An 8593-nucleotide genomic window follows, 5' to 3' on the forward strand; every position below is an offset into this window, starting at 1 on the left:
TATCCCAAATACAGGTCTATGCCTTCTGATCAGCTGCTTATACAAACACATAATTGACAAGGGGCTCATAAAATGATTGCACTACTCCCTCCCATAACTAGTATAAATGCCTAGCATTTGCCAGCTGCATAATGAAACTTCCAATTGCATTCAGATTATTACATTTGAATACTTAAAATTTCATGTTGTCAAAAAAAAACAGCAACATTTTCAAAGGGAAGTGAATATGGTATAAATATATATTCACTTTTAGAAAAATGTACAGCATTTCATTTCCATAATAATCACAAGTTTCTCTTGTCGAGAATGAAATTTCAAGTTAAGAAGGGTATTTCTGTTCTCTTAGAGATTTTTGCAGACCAGAGTGAGGGTGGTTTCAATTTTAGGCAAACACTTTAAATTATTTTCAAAGAGAACGGCTTTCTAAATTTCATTTCTAAGAAGCATGCTTTCTTATTAAAATGATTTTAATGCTTTCTTGCTCCTCATTTATAACAGATCACACTTCTTTTAGAGCATTAATTGCCTATGTTTTATTTCATTATTTGTGCTTCATTTAGCTGCCTTAATAACTTAAGGACACTTATGCAAAAATCTTCATAATTGTTTCATAGTCGGGCTTCTTTTTTTCCAAAAGTTTCCACACAGTCTCAGTGATGTGCAAGAAGAAAAAATTATGAATCTTGTCACATTGTCAATATAAATTTGATATTTGGCATATACATATATATATATACACACACATACATACATATACATATATACACACACATATATATATATACACACACATATATATGTATATATATGTAGATGTCTATTTCATTTTTCTTTCTTTGGAGCTTCTTTATCTTCTCTCTTTTGATTATAATATTCTTTTGGTTTTAATTCTCAATAGTTTCATGTTAGTTTCTCTAATCAGGTTTCATTTAGATGTAGATTAATAATAAATTTTTCATGAGGCTTCTATAAGATGCTTACAAAATCCATCAGCTTTGCTTTTGGATAGTGAATTTAAAAAACGATGGTTAATTTAGAACAGATGTTTCTGTTTCTTTTGGAAAATCCAAAATGTCCTTGGATTGACGGATGCATGTACCAGAAAACTATGAAGAAGAGAAAGGAATGGTAGCTCCAAAGTTCAGGTCAATGCTGCCTTTGGCAGTGTGGGGGATGGGATGGAGGAAGCACTGGGGGAGAGCATGTGGGGGCTTCTAGAAGATTCCCATTGTTCTCTCTTAAGTTGGAGGAGAAACATATGAGATACCTGTTTCCTTCTTAATCTTGGAGTTTTTCACATATTTTAGAAATATGTATTTATATGTGTTCAATATTTAGTAAACAATTTTTACAAAAAGAAGAATCAAATGGAAAAAGTCACTAACTCCTTCTAAGAAAGTTGCATACATAGCCAACTTGTTCAACAACTCAATTGAGAGTCCAGTAAATATAACTTTTAAATATCTTCCTATAATTCTAATAGTTTCAATCCATTTCAAACTTAAAGCCCTCCCCCCCACACACACACAAAATAACAATAAAAAACAGAAGACTTTCAAATTGGGCAAATTTTATCCCTTTGGAAATGCAATCTAAAAAATCGTTATATGGAGTGTCTCAAAATCTAAGGGAAATATACAGTAAGGCTTTTGGTTTGTCCAGTTTTGCAAGCTTTCTTTCTAATTTTGTTGCTGTTAGTTGTTTTGACCAGAACAATCTTTCCCAAAATACAGATCCCAGAAAACTAGCATGAAGGATGTTAATAGGCATTACATACGAAAGGATTTTGTTGTCAGACAATTGTTGGAAATGTTTATTTCAACAAAGTTAAACAGGTTTTATTACCAGAGGGTATCTCAGATTCTTAATATGCTTCTGTAGGGTTTTGTTTTGTTTAAATGTTTATTTGTTTATTTTTGAGACACAGAGAGCATGAGCAGGGGCGGGGCAGAAAGAAAGGAAGACAGAGAATCCCAAGCAGGCCCTGCACTGTCAGCACAGAGCCTGTTGCAGGGCTTGAACTCATGAATCATGAGATCATGACCTGAGCCGAAACCAACAGTCAGACGTTTAACCAACTGAGCCACCCAGGCACCCCTTCTGTAGGGTTTTTTGTTTTGTTTGTAAAAGTTGTTTTGAGAGAGAGAGAGAGAGAGAGGGAGAGAAGAGGAAGGACAGAGAGAGAGACAGAGAGAGAGAATCCCAGGCTGGCTCCATGCCATCAGTGAAGAGTCCAATGTAGGGCTCCAACCCATGAACCGAGAGATCATGACCTGAGCCAGAACCAAGTTGGACAATTAACCAACGGAGCCACCCGGGTACCCCTGCTCCTATAGGTTCTAAATCTCTAAGGCTGGGACTGGGGAAAGTGTTGGTTATTGCGTAGGATTCCTATAGTTGCTTTCCTAGACTATTTTTCTGGACCATATTCCACAAAAAGTCATTTTGATGTAGTCAGCAGTCTTACTCTGATAGTTTTGGCAATGACTAAAGCCTGCTTTCTTGTGTGTGTTAATCTGTGTTAACCAGGATTGGTTGTCTCTTCCCTGTTCTAATTAGGCATAAAATATGATCACAAATGAGCAATTTTTTTTTTTAAAAAAAAGCCTGGTTTCCTTCTTCCCTGATACAGGAAGCTTCCACCAACTCCTTCACAACCACCAAGGCAGAGAATTGAAACGCCAGGTGACTCTGGATGAAAATGGAGGCACTCAAGAGCCCAGGAGCCTAACTCAATGGTTTTGATGCCAAATGCTTCACAATCATCACAATGCAAAACCTTCTACTGAGGTCCTAGTCTTACAGGTAACACAGTCTCTATGAAAATGTCTCCATTCCACCCACTCATGGTTTTCCATGACCTGGTGTGCCTTTCTCTCTGTCTCCCAGACCAAAATTCAACATGGCAGTCTTTTCTCTAGAAAGGCTAGTCCCATTGGAGACTAAAAGCAGTTATGATCTGGCTGCTATTGTGAATGTGATAATGTTGGCAATGACTGAAAACTGTTACTGCTGAAAACTTTCAGTATCTTATGCGTGTCTTATGTAAAAGAACCAGTGTCTCTTATCATTTCAAATTGGAACTTCTTGGCTAGCCATCAAGAATCATTGCTCAACTCATGAATTATACCCAACATATTCCCGTGAAAGGTGTCGTGAGCAGGCAAACATAAATTGGATATAACCTACCTCATAATCCCATGGCTTCTCTCTAGTATGGATAGACATGATTGTACACAGAAAGACAGCATGCGCTCGTAGGGAAGTAGATTTCGAGAGTTTCAAACAAGAATAAGTTCATAAAGAGGTGTTGTTTACCTGCTCAGAGCATCTAGTAACAAGGATTTTTGCTCTAATTATCAACTGGGGACTAGACTTGAATAATACTAGCAATACCTAATGGAGTCCCTTGACTTTTGTCTTTATAGAGATAATAAAATGAGACCACTTAAACATATTCTGTAAAGTAAGAAAAACATATCTTTGGGGTAGCAGCCAATTTAAGCATGGATATGTAAATATATTCATATACGTTCATGCATACACACATATAAACACACACTCTATATGTAGAGTAGGTGTGGGCAAGTATATTTACAGAGAGAAAGAGAGCTGCTTTGTCGGTCACGCTCAATTCCTTCTCACCACAAAATTGGGGACATTTTTAATTAGACATCATTGAGAAAATATATTAGTTAATATCCATATCCTCTTTTTGTTTGTCTAAGCTGGTTTGGCTACTTTTCTTCTGTTACATTTAACCCTTTGTCTTCTTCTCTCAGAATGACCATCTTTATATCACCTTCTTGGCATTTACAGTACAGATCACTTACATACGATCTCAGACGTCAGTAAGTATATAAAATTTCTGAAGCACACATTTAAAGAAAGCACCCACTTAGCTAGTGAGGGAACTTAGCCAACTGCTCAACAACTACATCTTCATGAGGTTTGGTTCTTGATGCTTTGTTTTAAAGGCAGTGGGTGATACTCAACATCTTTTACAGCATTTCAATAAATCAGGAGCGACAGTTACATTTGTACCTTTGGGAGTTTACTTCCTGTTGCACTAACTGTGAATTTTCCATCTCAGTCTACAAATCGTCCAGAGTTTTTAGAATTCACCATAGAGTATTCCACATAGAGAAGATCGTCCTTGCATTTTAACATCCTCTCCACGAGCCGCAGCCTAGAATTTTACCGTTGTACCATGAGAAGGCCAGTAAAGTTGGGTAGACAGGCAGGAAGGTATTTTGTGGCCAGGGATCTTTGCCCTTCCTATATTCACCTAAGATAGAATGGAAGAGGAAATACAGTTTCCTTCCCTTTCGCATCAAGAAACCCTGGCTTCCTGGGCTCCGAGAGATATTACAAGCAAGCCCAACAAGAGTAATGGTTAAGAGTTGGTGTACTGTCCCGTCTTATTAGAGTCTCACCTCCTTTGGGTGATGTACAGTATGTGGTTTATAAAACAGTTTCAAAAAGAGGAAATATAAAAATAAGAGACATTAATAAAATCCATGTCTTTCCTGGCAGTTGAGATGATACGGCAGTTGACAGCCATAATCCGAAATAATATTTTTATGGACAAGAGTTGAGGTGAAAAAACAGAAAGGTGGAATTAGGGTGGAGCTTTCCTTTTGCTCTTTACCCCATAACAAAATAATGGGAACACTGTTGAGTGCCTCTGTGCGTTTGGCCCTGAGCTCAGTGCCTTACATGTGCTTAGGCAGGGCCCGACACAGGCACAGATTCGTGAGGATGCTTCTATTGTTGTTTTATTGATGATTTTACTGAGGAAACCGAGGCCCACAGGGATTAAACAGATTGTTGAAGGTCGAGCCAGGATTGGGGACCAGACCTGGCATCTCATCACTCTGTGCTGTTGCTCCGTTCCCTGCTTTTTCCATTCCTCCATGGTGAGGGCAGAGACAAACAAACAGAAGGGTAACTCTGAATGTTGACACAGTTTGGAGAAAACGCCATCAATCCTCACAGAACATGACCTGAAACACTAACCAGGGAAAGTTTAGACCAGAGGAACAAACTAACTCTTAACTTTCACTGGCTGTCCTTTGGTGCCGCATTTCCAAAAATACGAAGCCTGGCTCTTGGGTCAGACTCCACGCTCATTTGATTCCTACCATGACGAGGTTTCTTTACACTAATTTAATCATAAGACTTTCATCCTGGCATACATGAAATGACTCCATTATCATTAACACTGTGAACTGATGGACTAACCAGGAGTGGGTTGCCAGAACTTGTATTGTGATATGCTTTTCATAAACACAGATATGCCAGAGGAAATCCTAAAGCACTTTTATGCATCCTCGGTCTCCCGGGTTTCATCTTAGGGAGCATGTCGTGAATGGTGCCATTTCTCTAGTCAAATCCTTTCAGAGATTGACTATCACCTACAGGACTAAACTCAAACTCACTATCCCAGTGTAGCGGACGTGTCTCTCCACGCTAAAGGAAGTCTGTCTGCCCCACACACAGAATGACGTCAACTCTTAGGCATGGAGAAAGCATCTTAGAAGTTTTCCATTACTCTTTTTTTCCAGCTTCTATTAGCAAGGTCTCCTAAAATTTCAGAAGTGAAGTGTGAAGTCATGCATCCAATTAATGTTATCATTCAAGATTTTTTGTCATCCGGCCTAGATTTACCCTTATGATTTTGCCTTCATCAACACGGATTCAGTCAGGGAGCTCGCTACACGATCCCTCAGTGTGTCATTTGAAACTTTACACATGCTAGTTGCTCTGTTTGAAATGATCACCCTCCTTTTTGTGCCCATCTAGAGAGGATAATTATCGCGTGCATAGTTCCTAAACATTTTGAGGTGCCCCTTCTCTGACAGACTAGCACGCATTATGAATTCTGCTCTCTAAAGTAGGAATGAATGGATTCTCTGAGATTCCCTTGCTGACAGGGTGCCAGCCTGGGACCTGTGTTCTGCCACCCGAGTCTTTGATCGTAAGAGACACAGCGTGAGCACTTAGGTGAGCTTGACCCTCTCTCTCTGCAGTTGTGGGCGCAGAGCCTGTGGGGTCCTAAAGGACTGGGGGTCTGTCAGGAAAGAAGCCGAGATGGTTTCTCTGGGGAATTTGGTGCAAACTTGAAGCTAAGCCTTGAAGGATGAGAATGTGTGAAGCCTGGGAAGAGCCTAGAGAAAAGAATCCCAGGCTTCCGGAAGACCGAATGCTCCATGATGAGCTCTCAGGGAGAGAAAAAACAGGAGACTTTGAAATCACCCCAGGGAAAAACCACAGTGATTATTAAAGGCCCATAAATATGAGTCACAGACAAAGGACAGTGACCAGCTCGCCCTTCATCCCCCTCACAGAGAAAGAGGAAATTAGAAAATAAAGGATTTCATCTGGAATAACTTCTGTGTTCCACTGAAGTTTCAGAAATACCTTAGGATTTTATTTTTCCCCCTGCAGACCAATCGTCCGTGGCCACCCTCTGTGCAACCGACCTGATCCTGGGCTCAAACTGATCACACACAGCAGCTTTACATTTCTGGAAAATTTCCAGTTCACCAAATGAGAGCCCTTGTACAGTGACCTTCTGAAAGTGCAGGTCACATTGGTTATATGTGAAGACTCGGTCCCTGACTAAATGAAGTCCTGAGGCAGAAAACTGACCTGTGCATAACCTAGCACACCCAGAACAGAAATGTCCGAATTCACTCGTTTAAAATGGATAAACACAAAGACATCCGCGTGGCCGACAGACACGTGAAAAGATGCTCAGCATCACTCGTCAACAGGGAAATACAAGTCAAAACCACAATGAGATACCACCTCACACCTGTCAGAGTGGCTAAAGTAGAGAACACAAGAAGCACAAGTGTTCGAGAGGGTGGAGAGAGAAAGGAACCCTTGCGGCAGGATGTCAATTGGTTCAGCCGCTGTGGAAAACAGTATGGAGGTTCCTCAAAAATTAAAAACAGAAATGACATACGATCTAGTCACCACACTACTGGGTATTTACCCAATGAAAATTAAAACACTAATTTGGAAAGATACACACCTATGTTTATCACAGCATTAATTACAGTAGCCAAGATACGGAAGCTACCTAAGTGTCCATTGACAGACAAACACATAAGACAGATGTAATATACACAAAATATTATGCAGCCACAGCCAAGGACGAAATCATGCCATTTGTGACAACACGGATGGATCTAGAGGTAAGTCACACGGAGAAAGACAAATACCGTATGATTTCATTCATGTGTGGAATCCAAAAAATGAAACAAATAAAAAACAGAAAACAAAATCGGACCTATAAGTACAGAGGACAAACTGATAGTTCCCAGAGAGGAGGGGAATGGGGAAGGGGCCAAATGGGTAAAGGGTAGTGGGAGACATGGGCTTCCAATGATAGAATAAGTAAGTCATGGGAATAAAAGGCACAGCACAGGGAATACAGTCAGTGGTATTGTAATAGCATTGTATGGCGACCGATGATAGCTACGCTTGTGGTTAGTTAGCAGAGCATAGCACATAGCATGGTTGAATCACTATGTTGTACACCGAAAATTAATGGGACGTTGTGTGTCAACCGTACTCAAATATTTTTTAATAAAGTAAAATGGATAACACATACCCATTAGGACTTGGATTAGTGTTCTCAACTGTTTACAATGGCACCTAGCAAATGGTAGGCATATCACAAGTGTTATTATTATCAAGTGTAATAATTACAGTACTGATAATATTTGGGGGGCATTTTCTCTATGCCAGTCAATAGTAAGAGATTTATATATTTTGCCTTATTTAAATGCACCACAACCCTGTGAGACAGATACTACTATTATTTCAACTTTACTGGTGAGGAAGTTGAGGCTGAATCATACAGTTGCTGAGTGCTGAAATCAGGAGTTGAAATGTCATTATTCTTTCACTCTAGGACCTGTGCTCCTAGCTACTTGTTATGCTGGCTCTATCAATTAGAATTGCATTTCGCCATGACAAGTAGAGTTACTGGTGACTTGGTTTAAAAGATGGGAATTTCTCTTCCTCCAACAAAAAAGACCATAGGTAGGTTATCTTTTGAAATGCTTCTGCAGATCTCTTCACATTTATTTCACGAGTATCGCTTCTTGGCTTGGTCACAAGATGGCTGCTCATGCTCTGGCCAGGAAGCTTGCATTCTAGTCCAGAAGAAACATGGCTGTGAAGAGGCAGCACCAGCAGAGCGTACTTGTGTCTTCTCGGTCATAACTGTGTAATGTGGCCATCCCAAAGACTCAAAAGAGGCTGGATAAGTGGGCGTTTGACCTATTCCAGTCTTTAGAGCATAAGCAGGTGATGGAGGAAAAATAAAGACTTTGAGACACGGTAAAGTTTAAGCAGAGTTTCCTGCAAGGCAAGGCAGAAAAAGACATGATCTAGCTGAGACGCATTAAGCCCTGTGGAATGGGGTTTTGGAGAAAGGAGCTTGTATGGGGTTTTAAAAACCAAAACCAAAAAAAAATGCCTCCGAGTCCAAACTGGGCTTGAACTTTTAGTTGAGCTTCTAGATTAGTTGAGTCTCAAAGGTACAGCTGAGTCACAGACCCCACAGAGTCACAAG

This window comes from Prionailurus bengalensis, chromosome B4, assembly GCF_016509475.1.
Source record: "Prionailurus bengalensis isolate Pbe53 chromosome B4, Fcat_Pben_1.1_paternal_pri, whole genome shotgun sequence".
Lineage (NCBI taxonomy): Eukaryota > Metazoa > Chordata > Mammalia > Carnivora > Felidae > Prionailurus > Prionailurus bengalensis.